The 17,410-nt window shown below is 51.8% G+C and overlaps 1 protein-coding gene across 14 annotated transcripts in view; it reads right to left on the bottom strand.

The window, feature by feature from the left end:
• PCBP3 (poly(rC) binding protein 3) overlaps positions 1-17,410 on the bottom strand; it is a 271,138-nt gene that overhangs the window by 171,212 nt on the left and 82,516 nt on the right. For 13 of the 14 annotated variants that reach the window (XM_086676185.1, XM_086676191.1, XM_086676192.1 and 10 more), the window contains one exon: positions 12,250-12,285. The exons of the other annotated variant lie outside the window; for it this stretch is intronic. The gene's annotated coding sequence lies outside the window, so the exon portion shown is untranslated. The remainder of the gene's footprint in view (positions 1-12,249; positions 12,286-17,410) is intronic. 14 annotated transcript variants of the gene reach the window in all.

Here is a 17,410-nt window from a genome sequence, read left to right as displayed (position 1 = left end):
CGCGAGTCCCCAAATCAACTGAGAACTGCGGAGAATTATAAACTAGAACAGCGCATAGATGATGGTGAGGGAGCGTGGGGCGGGCTGAGGACAAAGTGCAAGCTAGGCACCGGGCCCCCATCCACCCCGGCGGGATACGTGTGACACGCCTCAGGCTCTCCCGGCTGCCCAAGGGCAAAGGAAAGGGGAAAACCAATGGTTAGCTGATAGAGATCCCAGTCATGCAGGACAGGAGTCTCCAACAGTTTACCAAGGTCTTAGCAAATTACAAGAAAAAGGCAATCTTATCAACAGCCTAATCTCCAGAAACCTGTAGCCCCAGCATCACCCCTCCACAGTGATGTGGGGAACAAAGGCAAGAAGGAAATGGCAGAAAATTAAATTTGCTTATAACCTGCAGCCCCTGACTGACACTTGAAGCCCGCAGCATAAAATGTTTCCCCAGGAACTCTCTACTGTCTTCATGTTAATGCTTTGCTAGAGGGAAAAACAACCTCAGCTGACAATGGCGAGGCCTCAGGTATCTTAGGAGTGGTCTTCAGTACATCAAAGTCCCTCTGGAGGCCTCCCATTTGACTCTACCCCGCCCCCCCCAACTTCATAGTATATGATGAGCCACTGTTCATAACCCCAGGGCAGCTCTTCCTGCCCACGGGTCCTGTCCCACTGCTTTAAAAATCACCTTTTTGCACCAGAGATGTCTTCAAGAATTCTTTTCTGGCCATCAGCTCCGGACCACCCCACCATCACCCCAGAACCTCATCAGTGAAATAAAGAACTAAAATCCATCACGCGGAACTGACAGTAAACAGGTAAGTAAACAGAAGGGAGGAAGGGACGCACCCACAGCAGCTAGCCCGGGGCTGACAGGCATGCGTGGGGAGTGCCACAGAGGAGACGTCACTTTGCAACCACCACAGTGAAGACAGGTGTGGGCACAAGCCACCAGCAGACACCAAATCCAGGAGAAATTTTCCCGACGGGCAGTGTGTTGCCTGGTCTTAAAATAAAATGCCTTCCCTCAGATTGCTTCTTCGTTGCAAGGGGGAAGGAAGGAAGGGTCCTGGGCCAGAGGGGCAAGTGTGTGACTGAGCAAACAGTCCCCAAAAGGGACTGTCCATCCAGACGCGAGGCCCTGAGAAGCACGGCCCAGCTCACAAGGGACTCTCACGGTGGGGACCGATTAGCAGACAAACCCACAAGGAAGAAACTATTTTCTGAAAGGGGCCGTGCTCTTCACCACGTCAATGCCACAAAAGTGACGGGAAGGTTGCACAAATGTACCAGTTAGAGACCAGGGACTCACAGCAACAAGTGCAAGCCTGCCACAGACTGGGTCTGGCACCTGCACCGGGGAGAACACCGTGGAAGACCAGGGAAGACGTCGCGGGGCCACGGACAGGTGGAGCGTGTGAGCCGGGGGCGAAGTTCCTGGCGTTAGCACCAGGGCCTCTCCCCTCCTCTGCACACAACCTCTGGGGAGGACTCCAGGGCCTAGGCAGTCTTCAGTCTCCACACCTGCCTCTTTGCCAGCTCCTGCTCACCCGCAGCACGCCCGATCGCCCCCGGTGGCAACAGACGGCTCTCTCCTCCACCGGCTTTCAGAGTCACCGGCAGCCACCCCGCTCCCTCCCTCTCGCTTCAAGCTGTCCAATACCCAGCGACTTTGCTTTTCTGCCCCACCAGATCCACGGACACGTCGCCCCAACCTTACTGTACTCTCCTCCCTCCTCCACCTGGAAAAAGGAAACCACATGTGGTGACGAAGCAGTATTACCGTGGCTACGCCAAAACCGCTTGTGAAAATGCAAACAGTCCAATTTCCTGAAAGCGATTTGGTCATGAGTACTTGAAATCTGAACTTTTCACAACTGAACAGCAATGAAGTGAAGAGGTTAGGAGGAGGTTCTGGAACAGGAGCTCTAGACTTGACCCTGTGCTCTGGAGCTGACTAGAGATTCCTGGCTCATAAAATAGGATAATCGAAGACCTTGGAGCTTTACGGGGACTGAATGAGGACCTTCCGACTTCCCCCTGGAACAAAGCAATGATCATGGAAGCCATCTTTTCGTGCACTCCCGTATTCCTGGAAAGACAGCAGCGTGCCTCGCCCTCCAGTAGAAACTTAACCAGCCTTAGCCTCCCATCCCTGCCGCCTCTCTGCCCCTGCTCCTGCTCCGAGACCAGGCAGGAACAGGTGAGGAAATGCAGTCTCACGGATGGAGAAGCAGTGCAGACAGGGACAGTGACCTAGCCAAGGTCACAGGGCGATTTGGGAGAGGAACTGGAAACAGAATGCAGCCTCTGGATCCCCGGCCTGACTCCACCGGCCCAGAGGCCTCCTGCCAGAAAGTTCTCCCGTGACTTCCGCCCCTGCTCTGCCAAACTGACACAGGGGTGAGCTGGGAGCTGTGCCCCGGTAGCAGCTGTTCTCCAGCTGCCGCCAGCCCCACGAGATCTGGCCCGAGGCCCAGGCTCTGCAAAGACGGGGCGGGGGGATGCAGTGCTGGTGAGACGCAGGCTCCTACCGGCTTGCTGTGAAGCACAGCCGGGAGACAAGCGTGTAAGAAAAAACCCATTTCCTCAGTCAGGGGGAGAACAAAACCGTAGGGTCACCTTCTTCTGCCCTGCGAGAGCGAAGTAGCCGGAGCACTCAGAAAAGGCAGCGGCCCACACGGAAAGCCCCTTTCCAGCTGTCACTGGAGTGTACCGCTGGGCACCCTTCACATCCAAAGACACGGCGGCCTCCGCGATACAAGCAGCAAGCGCGCACTAAATCGAATGGTGTAACCCGTAAAGCCGCCGGCGTTTCAGAAAGAAAACACAGAGGCGTGAAATAAGCAGAGTGAATCTGTTTAACCCGAGAAGTAGAAGCATCCTTGGCCCCTGGGACCAGGCGCGACATTCCCCCAGGGAGAAAACCTCAGGCCGCCCTCAGCCCGAGCTGAAGGCGCAGCGCAGCTCACCACACCTGGGCGCACCTGGCCCATCGTGCCTAAAGAAAGACAGTAAAGGCCCCATGTCTGTACTGAACGCGAGGAACATTTATTAAGGAAGCATCCAGAAAGGCTGACTCCCACTTGTCTAAACGTATACCTAGAGGTGGCTGGTCCGCCACTCCCACACGCCATCCCTGGTCACCGTGGACCAGTGATAACAGCGCTCCAGATCCATCACCGTCTCTGCATGCGGGGCCGCCAGACAGCCTGGCAACGTGGCAAAGAGGGAGGAATGAATGAGTCATCTTGTGAAACGCAATCGGCCCCTTCCTGCCAGGCTGCAATGCGTCCGCGCCTCCAGGAGGACAGCACTCTCCTACATCCACGCGAGAGGAAAAAGACACAGAATAAAAACCACTCGACCAAATCAGAAAGGAAAGCCAGACGGAGGCAGAAGCAAGAAACAGGTGCCTTGAGGTCCTTGTGGGCCCGGTGGGGCAGCTCACGCATCATCATGGCGCAGATTCTCATGAGAGCCCTTCAGTGAGGCGTCCCGTGCCCTTATGTGAAGGGCAGAAAGGGAAGGCCGGCGGGAGGCCTCCGCAGCTACCAGCCCATCACTCACCCTCGCCCACCTCTCCCTGGGAGGACGCGAGGTAGCCTTCCGCACGCAGCCACCGCCTCCACGGCGTCCCTCTCCTCTGCTCGTGAGGCCCACATTTCCATAACGAGACGGCGCCCCTCCCTACCCCCCACCCCCGCACACACTGGGACCTTAGTGTGGGAGATGGGCCTGTGGCAGCTCCCTCTCTGTGAGTGTGGGAAGCACCCCCAAACCTAGCTCCCTCCTAGACTCAACGGCACGCAGCTACACAGGCACCTTTGAAGCAAGTACCCCCTTCTGCTAGGACCACCCCCCCATCAATGATACAGGTGACCCCAGGATCTCAGTCCTCATCTGTGCCGGTGGCTGACAGCTGGCCGCTCCCCCAAATCCCGTCTCTCTCCTGCGTGACCACAACTGTGACCGAGCACAGGGCTGCCTGAGGGGACCCCCCGGCCCAGCCTCCCTGCGGCAGGCGCCAGGCCACCACACCCCACCGCGGGTAGGCCGGCTCCTGCTTAGCACCACTGGGTACGAGGTCCCACTCCCGGACACAAGCCAGCCTGACCTGGCCTTCCAACCCCGCAAGTTCAGTTGCTGGCCTTCATCGTGCCCTTGCCCCTCCCTGAGGACACACCGGACGCACGTGCATCCATTTCAGCCGGAGGTCCTCCCGACAGGAGATACGCCACTCACGGAATGGCAGGCCACCTGGAGCCCCCGCCGGGACATCCTCCGGGGCAGGGGGCTTCCGGGGGCCTAACCCACCCCCCCGCCTGGCTACACGGAAAGACAACCCTGACCTCCGTGGGTCATCCAGCCCCGCAGGCACAACTGTCGCCCAGGGCCCAGCCCCACGACCTCCCCTCAGCTCCGAGCAAGGATCCCAAAAGCCCCTGGGGCATTTCTCCCTCGGGTCCCACACAGAAGTTATTCTGCCCCCACGCCGTAGGCCCTCTTCTCACCGTACACCCGGTTTCCATCTCCCCGGCCGCTCGGCGTCGCTCTTCCTCCCGCTCTGTGTGAGAGAACCCACCCCCGTGAGTTGCTGGCCCCGTGACCACCAGCCCCGGCCGAGCTCTGGTCACCGCTCCTACACGGCAACCACGGCCCCGCAGACTCTCGTCCCGCATGCCCGGCCTCAAGGATCCAGAGAGGCCGCACTCTCTAAATGTGAAGCGTTCAAAGTAGAAAGTTAACAACAGAACATACGGTGGGAAATATCAATCACCTACAAAATGTCAGAACGAAGCCTGGAAATGACAGGCATCTGAATGATTACAGGTCATATCAAAACCAGTGGGGCGCAGTTCAAAGTATCTTGAAAGAACTCTGAAAGCCTAAGTGCATTCATTGGAAAACAAGTTAAATATACAAAAGATGCATTTGAGAAATTAGAAAGGTAACAGTGTAAACCTAAAGAAAAAGAAAACATGCATTAAAATGAGAAATTCGGTTGTGAACAAAATTATGAATGATCGGTATACTGAGAGGGTATTACAACTGGAAGAGTATTAAAAAGTATCAGTAAGATCTACCAGGATTTATTCCAACAGCCAATGCTTGGAATTTCATCAGTGGAATTCTCTACATTAAGAGATGGAAGGAGAAAAATCACAAGACTATCTTAACAGCAGCAACGAACACATGGAGTAAAATGCAACTTTCACTTTTGATCCTGAAAAACAACTTGCAGAAGAGCATCAGAAGCAAGCTTCTGTAACACGGGAGAGAGAGCACTGACCGGAGCCACAGCGAGCACGCCTCGCAGGGAAAGCCTTTGGGCCAAGTCAGGAAGAAGTCCAAACCCAGCTGAGAAACCTATAGCAGCTAAAGCACTTTGACACATGGCCACGTCCAAATACACTGGAATCGAGGGCTTCCCCATACACTATTCAATATCAGAGAGGTGAAATGAGAAAAATCCCAATTACAATAACCAGATAACATAAATAAGTTGGAAAAGATTTCAAAAGAGAAAATCTACAGCAAGAAAGCTACATACAGTAACTGAAGACTTGGAACACATGGAAAAACAGAATGCCTTCCCAGATTAGGAAGTGAATACTGTAAATAGCAACTGTTTTCAATTCAAATTAGAGCTTTGATCTACTTGAAAAGAAATCCCAATATGGTTTTTTAAGCATTTATTTAGAGAGAGAGAGAGAGAGAGCGTGCGCACAAGCCGGGGAGGGGCAGAGGGTGAGAGAGAGGATCCTAAGCAGGCTCCGCGCTGTCAGCACAGAGCCGGACATGGGGTTAGAACTCACAGGCCATGAGATCATGACCTGAGCTGAAATCAAGAGTTGGACACTTAACTGACTGAGCCACCCAGGCGCCTCCTAATGTGATTAATTTCTTAACTTGAAAGTCATTCTAAAGTTCATCTAGCAAGTGAGTAGCCAAGAATAGCTAAAATATTTTTTTAATAATGGGGTTATCGGATAAATATACCATAAAACTAGAATAATTAAAACAGTTGTACCAGCGTGAGAATTAACAGATCAATTAGATAATGCAAAAAGACACGAATATATACAATATCTGCATGTGAGATATACTTCTAGGACAAAAGTAGCAGCACAAATCATTGGGAAAATGAAGTATTTCTCAACAGTGTTTTCAAACTTGTAAGAGAAAATAACTTACACTTTCACCTAATAACATACGTCAAATTAAATCCCAAGCAGATTACACAAATCAATGCAAAAAGTAAAAACAGAAAAGAAAATGTAAGGACACGTTGAAGGCCAGGAAGGGGTTTTCTAAATGTCAAACTGCCCCAAAACACCAGTGCCCAAGTAAAAGGCGAATGACCCACCCGGGGAGACACCCGCTGGCACCTTCACTAAGGCAGGACATTTACGGAGAAGGAAGACTAAACCAGCCAGTGGCGAAGCGGAGTCCGATCGCACCACGCCCTTCCAGTGTTCTTGGGGACACGGTGTGCTGGTGGGGCCCAGCCAGCAGGACACAAGTGGCAATGACACATTATGCCTCTTTTGAAGTGCGTCTCTCCCGTGACCTAGGAATCCTACGTGGACAGATAATGCAATCTTGCCTCAGGAAGAGGGAAAGCTGATTCACGCACAAGGGTGCTCACCCCACTACTACCAACAGCATGACAGATGTGAAGAACACCCAACCATATTAAACAAAAAGGGGATGACTGATACCTACACTTGACCCTTTCCTTGAAGACCCTTTTCCTTGAAGAACAGGCTTGAACCTCACAGGTCCACCTGTGCATGAATTTTTTTGATAAATACCGTATAGTACTCTAAATGTATTTTCTCTTACGATTTTCTTAGTAACATTTTCTTTTCTCTAGCTTACTTTATTGTAAGAATACAGTACATAACATATATAACATACAAATATGTGTTAATTGACTGTTTATGTTATGAGTAAGGCTTCCAGTCACCAGTAAGCAGTTAAGTTCGGGAGGAGTCAAAGTTACGTGTGGATTTTTGACTGCGTGGGCAGTCAGCAACCTTAACCCCTGTGAGTTCAAGGGTTACCTGTACATCCACAGAGTGGGAACTATGTAAACTTTTACAAATAGTGTTCTTAAGGCGTACCTGGGTGGCTCGGTCAGTTGAGCATCTGACTTCTGCCCGAGTCATGATCTCACGGTTCATGAGTTCAAGCCCTGCATTGGGCTCTGTGCTGACAGCTCAGAGCCCGGAGCCTGCTTCGGACTGTTTCCCTCACTCTCTGCCCTGCCCCCACTTGTGCTCTGTCTCTGTCTCTCTCAAAAATAAAAACAAACATTAAAAAAATTTTTTTAAATGTTCTTTCTTAAACTTGATTACACAGAACAACGTGCAGGATGGCATTCAGTTTAAAAGCGGGCCCAGGGAAAGAAAATAATAAAGATAAAAAATAAAAGCAGGGCCCAGAAGTGTGTGTGTATCTTAATCCCCGAGGCAAAGTTCAGCATGAAAGGGACCAAATGTCTGCAGCAGTGTCTCGTCCCCAGGAGCCCCTGGGCACCGACCATCAGCAGGGCCCTCTCGGAGCACTGGGACAGGGAGGTAACAGAGGGGCTCGCACACAGAGGAGACGACACTCGACTAGCACGCGGGACCAGGACAGTGGGGGCCGGGGGAGCCTGAGAAAGGACACACCACCGGGAGGCGCCACTCTACAGGTCTAGAGCTGCGGAGCTCCAGCTCCCAAGGAGAAACATTTTTACCGGATTCGGGGAGGCAGAGGCCGCGAACGCTGGCCAGGTGGTGAGGATGAAGCCCCACTGGGGAGGACCAGATGGCCATGCAGTGGAGCTGGGCCCTGGCAGGAGCAGAGACGGGAGGGGGGCAGCCTTAGTAACGCTTTTATAACGGTATTTGCTATGTAACCGTTTCATTTTTACTTTGCGCCACATTATAAATGTACAGAGTTTTAAAAACCACAGAATCCACAAAGCTGACGACGAGCACAGGACCCTTGCCGTCCCTGTGCCCCGGGCCCTGTGGGCAATCTTTCTGGGTTCTTATCCTCTTTGGTATTTATCTCCACCAACGGATCATTACTCCTCCGTGCCCTCCACTAACTTCCTACTGGGAAACTCGACAATCCCCCTCCCTGGCCCTCGGCCCCCTCCACCCCAGGAGGCTCCAGAGCCTCCTGTACCCCTCAGACCTCTGCATGAGGTGTGTGCTTCCTGGAGCGACTGAGGGCCTCGTTCACTGGCTTAGTTTTCTGTGTCTGCATTGCTGGTCTGCCTCCACCCGCTCAGCCGGGGATGAGCCCCTCCTGATCACTCCAGCACAGCCGCAGACCACCTCCAAGCAAGCCACTCGCTTCTTGCTCCACCATCGGAGCGGCTGCTCCACTCACCAGCATCCCAAAGCCATCCCATGTTCTCAGTGTTCCAGGGGCCGGCAAGGTGGAGGCTGGGCTCACGATGCTCCCTGACCCACTGGAGCGCAGCCCCACGTCCCTGCGGACCAGCCCCCTCCATCGCCCTCAGGCTCCCGGTTCACCCTCCAGGGGACAAGTCAGGGTGGGGGAGGAGGGCCGAGAACCGGCCTGGTTTGGCTTCCTAAACCGGCTTCCCACCAATTTCCTATTTCAGCCCCATCTTTACTGCCCTCCTCATTTTCAGAGGTACATGGCAATGTCATTCTTGAGACTTGGGGGGGCTGTCTGCCATGCGATCCATCTCCCCGCCGGGCCCCCCAGCACAAGTGTGATCACCCCCGAGCTTTCTGTTTTCAGATCTGCTATGTCCCTCTGTTTGTCCATCTGCTGTCTAAGTTCCCCGATTCTGTCATCTCCTCTCAATCTCTTGGTGGCCTCTTCCTTTTAAAAATATCTTACCTGTCACTTTAGTGGTTCTTAAAAAGCAGCACAGGTCACTGTGAATTCAATCTGCCATTTTGGCTGAAAATCAAGGGAGGAGGTTTTTTTTTATTTTAAGATGAGAGTTACCGAGTCATGTTGATGCTACTAGAAGTGGCTGCCAGGGACAAGGAACTGAGACCCAGGAGACAGGCGGCCTAACTGAGGCAGGAGCAGAGCCCTGAGGAGCCAGAGGGCAGGGAGACCAGGCGGAGGGCAGGACGGCGGGACTGCAGCTTCGGGAGGGAAAGCGAAGCGCCTGTTTTCTCAAACTGTGAGGCCCGGCCATCAGCCGAGACTGAAATCTGATGAAGTGAGGAAGCTGAGAAGAAAGGCCAGGTGGGTGCACAAGAACTGCCTCCGACACAAGAGACACGAGGGCGTGGAGGCCACCCCAGTCCCTCGGCCAGCGCACAGGGCTACGTCGCCTCCCCGCAGCACACCCGAGACAGGAAGGAAGCAGTGGTGTCTGTGGGGTGACGACAAGGGGCACCAAGAAGGACGTGGCGGGGCAGGAGGCCCCTGACGGAGGTGTCCCGGTCGGGGGCTCATCTGCAGTCCTCCTGTCTGTACTCGCTGCAGGTAAGCCTTCCAGTTCTTTCTCATATTTGCCAAATCCTCTCATTCTATAGCGAGAATTGTTATCTTAAGGCAGCACAGAAGAAAAACCTATATAAATCAAATAACCAAGTCGGTATTACAGAAAATAAAAGACCTCAAAGTAAATAAAAATTTCAACTGTTTTGTTCTCATTGCTTCTTAATTTCCTTAAGTGCCCAGTTCTGAGTTGGCAGGGAGTGGGCTCTGTCACTCAGTGGCTGTGGGAACTCTGTCCCCCCTGCAAAACAAAGTGGGATTTCAGGGATCCCGGCCGCGGCAAAGCCCAGGCATCACACAGAAGCGGCTTCGCTGTGAAGACTGTCCTTCCCCTCACTCTAAGGAAGTGTGGAAAGTTCTCAGAGACGTGCAAATGGAAAACCAAGTCTTTCCAAAGCTGCCACCTCCCCTGGGAAACGTCCACTGCAGAGGAGCTCTGTTCTGGCTCGTCACACCACCCGGGAACCCCGCGGGAAGGCGCCGCAGGACCCGGCCAGGATCCTGGAGTCAGGATCCTGATCCTGATCCTGATCAGGAGATCCAGGATCTCCCTGGAGTCAGAGCCGTTTCTGCTCCAACCAGCTCAGTGCGCCCAACGGCTCCCTCCGCACCTGCGGGAGAGGCCACGGGTGCCCTGTGGAAAGCTCACCGCCTTCACTTAAGCAGGCCTCTGGGAACCCCCGGAATCCCAGTCCTGACGGCCCCGATGCCCTGCTTGTCTGGGCCTCTCAGCCCAGCTGCCCGGGCCTTCTCCAGCGGGGAGCCTGAGATGCTGTGCGCACGAGACGGGGTGGGTAACTCTGGGCCAGCCCACCCCACCCCAGCCTGCTGGTTTATTTCCAGAACTGCAGGCCAGGTTCCCCATTTGCCAGGAGGACAAATTTGGACAACACCAAATCTAGGCAAAACAGTCCCAGTGCATACAAGGCGTTGTTTATATGCCTGAATTCCAGCGGCCCTTCCCTTGGGGATGTCTGTGAAAATTAGATCCAGATTTGCACAATTATAAAGATGGTCCCAAGCCAGTAGGGATTTGGACGTCCTCTAAAAAGAAAGTGGTAAAATGGCGTTAATTTACCAATCCAACACCCAAAGAAAAAAAGACTACCTGACTCCCGGCCCCTACACCCTGCAGAGTGACAACTGGCCTCAAGGTGACCCACCAGGCCCCTGAGGTGCATCCTGTTGCTCTCTGACCTCATCTCCTGCCCCCTCACTCGCTCTGCTCCAGCCTCGCCGGCCTCCCCGACGCTCCACGAGCACCCCGAGCACGTCCCTCGCCTTGGCCCGGAGCCCTCCGTGCTCCAGCACCCGCGGTGCTGACTCCTGCCCCTCCTTCGAGGCTCTGCCCAGATGCCCCTTGCCAGGTGGGCCTATCCAAACACTCCCGCTCCTCCTCACGTCCTCCATGGCAGATGTCACCACCTGACACACCGTGGCGTGTTTACTTCCTACATTTCTTTTTGTAAACCCCACGTAGATATGAGCTAAAGGAAGCTCGGATTTCAGAAGAGCGCCTGGTACATTTTGCAAATATTTGCTGAATGAATGAAAGAGCAAACAAGGTCTTTGTTCGAGCAATTTGTTAATTAAGGACTTTCCTCTTCTAACATCAGTTAGGACTCTGGTTACCCTCTAGCCCTAGATACTCATGCACATGTGTTTCCTGACTCCTCCCCACCACCACCACCGTCATCACCACCACCACCTCCACTGCCTCTATCACCACCACCACCGTCTCTTCTGGGGGGGCTGTTGATGAATCACGGTCCCTGCTGCAGGCCACAGGCTCTGTAAGCTTGGTGGGCTATGCCTGTCTGGCTCTCTGACCAGCTGAGCACAGGACTCCAGGGTGGCTACTTGGGTCTGCCATCAAGACCACCAGAAAGGGCAGACATTGAACTCAGAGCCCGCATCACATCAACAAGTCACCTCCTGCTCATCCTACCATCGTGCAGGGACTCAGGCTCATGAGGTCAGCGGCCTAGGGTCAAATCTTGGTCTCACCACCGACAACACAGTGGCGTCACATCGCTGAGTCCTGGAAAGTGAGCAGAGGGCACTACTCCACAGGGCACTGTGAGGATGGAGTGAGGAATTAGACGGGAAGAATCCAAATCAGCAAAGCTGGCACAAACCAAGCACTTCATAAATATTAGCTACTGTCATGACATCAGGATTCCATACGAGACTGCTAAAAACCAAATTCCCTGCTGAAAACTAATAGAAAACAACATTTATAAGCTTTAGAAAAAGACATCTTAAGGATCTGAAAGGAATCATTTCAAGGTAAGTTTTGCAAAACTGGAGTCAAGGCCACAAAGAGATGCCCACACAGCATGGACATACCACCGTGGCCACAGCACACACTTGTCCCTGCCCGGCTGGGCCGCACTGGTGGAGCGTGGGACCAAGGCATGTGTCCCGCACCGCACACTCACCACCGGCCCTCAGGCCCCCTGCTGGACAGTTTGGTCATCAGGTTAAGTTGGTGAAAGGGGTTTAACAGAAAAGGAGAAAACGGCTTCTTTTAAAATCTTGGTTCTACAAAAGCCAGAAAGAAATCATGCAAATCACTGACGCTGTTGGTGTACTTTGACCTGTCACAGGTCCCCTGTGTGACAGGAAACCTGGCCACAAGGAAGGACAGCAAGACACATGGCTTCATACGCAAGCGAGACTTTAAAAATCAACTGACGTAGCAAGAATCACTGAGTTTAAAGACATAACCTGTGTAAAGGCATTGTAAGAAGCACTACTTACATGAAACCATGTGAGGATCTCTCTCTGTAGACAGCCCTGTAAACGGGTTAAAAACATTTTTATAATTGGAAATCAGAGACAGAAAATAACCCAAAGAATAATCTATCACCTTAGAGGCCAAATTTTACCAAACCAAAGGAACTTATTAAAAGAATGTACTCATAAATCCGTTATTTAGGAAGTCAAAGGCAGTTTCCCAGAGAAAAAAATTCCATAAAAGAGGTCAGATTCTAAACTGAGTTTGGAACTTAAGATACCAATAAATGCTCAGAGCCCTAGACCCCAATCCCTGACCCATGGTCGTAAAACTGATAGAAAGTGTAGATTCTCAATCCCTTGGACCCATGAGGGGTAAGGAGAGGACCGTGGTGGGGTGTAGGCGGGAACCCCAGGCGGGACCACCATGTAGTCTCAGCTCCAAGTCCGAAGAGCACTTCACCAGGACGACAGGACAAGGCGCCCTGCCTGTGCGAAGACGTAGTGTGGAGGTAAGTGGCTCCGCCAGAGGCTCTTACGGGCAGCCCGAGGCCCACGCAGGGATGACTAAAGACCGGAGGAACATTACAAACCCCAGACAGAGGGCGTCCACTTCCAGCCCAGGCAGAAGAAGACAGACCAAATCGACTCTCCAGCCAGACAACGAAAACACAGACAAAAGACATGAGACAAAGTGTTTGTGGGTTTTGAGACATGAGACAACAGGCAGCACAGGACAGTGATCCCTGAAGGAAGGACACAAAATATGAAACAATCAAGCGTCCATCAATGCATGAACTGATTAGCAACTTGTAACATATCCACACAACAGGATATTCGACAGCCATTGAAAAAAATGAAGTAATGATACACACTACAACTCAGATGAACCTTGAAAACATTATGCTAAATGAAAGAAATGGTCGTATATTGTATGATTCCGTTTATATGAAATACCCAGAGCAGGTAAATCCATAGAGATAGAGAGCAGATTCATGGATGGGGAGAGAGGAAATGGGAAGTGATTACTTAATCAGTGTGGAACATTTCTTAGGGATGAGAAAAAAGTTTTGGAGAAGTCTGAAACTGGGAGGTAGTTGCACAACACTGTGAATGCACTGAATTGTACACTTTAAAATGATTCATTGCATGTTATGTGAATTTCATGCCAATAAGTAAAAAAACCACAGAATATAATAAGGGAATGTTAGGATCCATTGCATGGCAACAAATTTAATAATATAGATGGAACAAATTTTTAGAAGAATCAAGCTATCCAAACTCACTCGAGAAGGTAACAGATAACCTACGTGTATTCAAGAAATTGAATTCAAGTTAAAAACCTTCAACCAAAAAATGAGCCCATCCAGATGGCTTCCGTGGTGAATTCTACCAAGTATTCGAGGAAGAAGTAATACAAATTCCTTACTAACTCATTCTGAAGGGTGAATGTGAGAGAACACTTCCCAACTCATTCAATGAGGCAAGTATTAACTTGACACCAAAACCAGAAAAATACACTAAAAGTAAACACAAAATATTTCTCATAAATATAGTTGCAAAAATTCTTAAATTTTAGCATATCAAATCACATAATCTAGCAAAATGGATTTCAACCCAGAAACGCAATTGGTTTAATACGTTTTTAAAAGTCAGTTTCACAGATTTTGGTTTATATGGATGGACTATAGAAACAGACATAAAAAGGAAAACTACGTGATTGTCTCAATAGATGCAGAAAAAGCATTTGGCAAAATTCATGATCACTCATGAGAAGAATTCTCAGCAAACCCAGACTGTAAGGGCACTTCGTGCACCTGACGGAGGAGCTGCGGTCACACCACACAGCTAGCATCACACGTTAGGGTGCAAGGGGGCAGGACACCCCCCCAGATCAGAAACAAAGCTCGGGATGTCCCCTCTTAGTGCATCTATCCAACCAGATCTCAATCGCACAACGGTGATCTACCATCAATACAATCTCAATTGAAATCAGAACAGGCTAAGTGGCTTCTAAAATGTGTATGGAAATATACTGCCTTATTTCAAGATTTATTATAAAGCTATACCCTGGGGCCAGGGACCACACAACCAGGGACAGCCCCTACGCCCTAGGGCCTGCTGAAATTACTGGAGCTAGCCAAACTTCTGAAGGCTGACCCCGCCTCACCTGGCCCTCCCACGGAAACCATAAGAAAACTCCTGCCCATCTTCCCCTCACCTCCTCTGCCTGCTCACTGACCCTGGGGCTCCTCGTGGGTCCCGAGTAGCCTGCCTCCTGTTTCTCGGGACCTGTGGGTATAAACTTCCTCCTCATGACAGTCATTTCCATGGCGGCCTTTCTTACCATTCCTGATTAAAATAAATCCCAGGTACCCTTGAAAACACACACACACATACATGCCCAATTGATTTGTGACAAAGGTTCCAAGGCGATTGAATGGGGAAAGGAAAAACTTTTTAACAAAAGATGCTAAAACAACTAGATACCATATACAAAAAAAAAAAAAAAAAAAAGATCTCGACATTTTCTTCCCATTCTGTATAAAATTATTTAAACTAGATCACAACTATAAAACTTGTGAAAGAAAGAATAGCAAAAAATCTTACAGACCCCTGGTTTCACAAAGAATTCTTAAGTATGACACAAAAGACATGATGTATAAAAGTAAAAAATGGATAAACTGGATGTCATCAAAATTAAAAATTTTGATCTTCAAAAGACACTTATAAAAATGAAAGTGAAGCTATAGACTGGGAGAAAGTACCTGCAGAACACGTACCCCACAAAGGACTACACCCAGAATACATGCAATTCTCAAAACTCAGTAAGAAAACAAACAACATAGGATGTGAGGGCGATCTGGCTGCAACATCTGTCACCCCACTGATCACCAGGGTTGATTCGGCTGACCTGGCTGGCTAGGCGGGGGCCCCCTTCCTCCCTCACCGCTCCAAGTGCGTCCCTCCCGAAGCTGCGCGCTCGGTCGAAGAGGACCACCTTCCCCGACAGAGGAGGATCGTTCTTCGGTCAAGGGTATACGAGTAGCTGCGTTCCCCTGCTAGAACCTCCAAACAAGCTCTCAAGAAAACAAACAACATAATTTCCAAATGGCCTACCTATCTGATCAAACACTTCAAAGAAAACACAGATGGCACATCCGGCACACGGAAAGATGGTCCAGCAGGCGAAGGGGAGAGTGTGCCATGCAGACAGGCCAGCACCTGGCACAGGAGTGGCGTGTGCAGGTCACATGGAGACATTTCCCTCCAAATCCTGAATGCCACGGGAGAAGAAAGTGAAAACACACAAACTCCCAAGAGGGAGACCTAAATGTCAAAAATGGTTGCACCACCTGCTGGGCAGGGACAGGCAGTCGGGTCTGGGTCACATGCTCCTGGCAGCTCGCAGGGCACTGGGGGTGTGGGCAGGGTGGGCACACAGGGAGGGCCTGGGGCCAGAGCACCAACCCCACCAGGCGCTCCAGCTTCGGGCTTCCTGGGGTTGGACCCAGGGGAGCTCTGCTCTTCTCTACTGACCACACTCCCTCCAGTGGATTCCCTAAATCCATTTCCCTGTCCTGCCCTCTCCCCTGGGCTCCTGCATCAACTGCCCACCTGAACAAGCAACCAGGATGTCTAGCTCTAAGTCCAAGACCGATCCCTGACGATCCCAAGGTCGTCTCACCTCAGGTGCTCACTCCAGTCCTCTGCACCAGCCTCCTCATCCATTCTCCAGCAAGTGCATCAGCTCTGCCTGAGCTCGGCCTCTGACCTACCCCCAACAGCCCCCAGGCCCACCAACTGCCCTCCTGCAGGCTGCAGCCTCCCAACCAAGCCTGCCTTCCCTGCAGGCCTTCAGCCAGAGGGAGCTTCAGAGGCCCCACTGTGCGAGGAGTAACACCCGAACTCATCTCCGGGGCCGGGGCGGGGGTGGTGGAGGGCAACAACTCATCTCCGGGGCAGGTGGGGGGGGAGGGCGGACAACAGCTGCCACTATTCTCCCCAGCACATCTTCACCCCCCCCTTGCTCAGCGCCCCTGCTGCCCTCCCACGTTGCCCTCCCACCACCCGGCCCCTGCTGCAGTCACACTGTGACTCACTGAGCGTGAGCTCAGTCATGCCACCGGCTTGACCACCGCCTCCTCTAAAAGGCCTCCTAGACCACCTGGCAGGCGCTCCCCCACTCCTTCGTGGTCTTCCTGCTCTGACCCACCTGCAGGCACCACTGTATTTTTAATTTATTTCTCTTGATTCTTGTCCCTCACCCCCACTAGAAGACAGCCCGGTCGTGTCAGGAACCAGGTTACAGGAAGAGCACGTGGAGGCAGGGTCCCTGTACATGTTGGACAGACGGGTGCACATGTGAAGTGACATAAGGACAGACAGGCAGCTGCATGGTGCTGGGACCTGCCGCAGGTCGGGACTCCCCTCCCTGAGGGCAAGACTCCGAAGGCCAACAGGCAGAACTCTAAGTGTGCCGGGAGGCCCAGGACGTGCGTTCCTCTACATGAAAAAGCACAGAATAAAATAAAACTTTCCGGATAGCGAGAAAAAAAGAGGGAAGACATTTTTGTCTTGTCGACTGCAATTGAGAGGCCTGCGATTCAGTGACTCAGGAAAAACCACAGTCAGAGTGTGTCTGACCAGACGTCAGCCCTCGTTCAGAGTTCAAGGCACTGCAACACTCACGTGCGCGGCCGCCACTGACCACGCCTGGGCCACATGAGCCACAGCGCAGAGAGCGGGCCCTCTCCAGCATCCCTGGTCTACACGGGACAGCCGGCATCGCACATGCAGCCTCACGCAGCCAGGCCAGAATTTTGGCATTAGAAACACATTTTAAAAGCACTGACTAGAAAGGAGGCAAAATTTTACTCCTTTTGTGGATTCGGCCTTAGATACAAATATTAGTAATGTTCTTCTTTGAGCCACTATTTCTAATGTTCCTACTGTTAGGTGCAGAGGAGTTTCACAGAGTCTTAGCATTCCAACCAGAGCATCTACCAAGAATGGAAGCCCTCCCTTCCTAAAGGTGGCTCTCGCACAGCCTCCTCAGACCCAAGCTGCCTCCACGTGCCAGCCTGAGAACACCCGGCAGACAACTCCGGGCGGGAGGATGCTCTGGATCCCACTGAGGCCCCCATCCCAACCCGAGGACCCCTGCCGTTTGCCTGTTCCCTCT

Source organism: Puma concolor, chromosome C2 (assembly GCF_028749965.1).
Source record: "Puma concolor isolate L17-30 chromosome C2, mPumCon1.1.hap2, whole genome shotgun sequence".
In the NCBI taxonomy this organism is placed as follows: Eukaryota; Metazoa; Chordata; class Mammalia; order Carnivora; family Felidae; genus Puma; species Puma concolor.
This window is presented reverse-complemented; position numbering and strand designations above follow the sequence as displayed.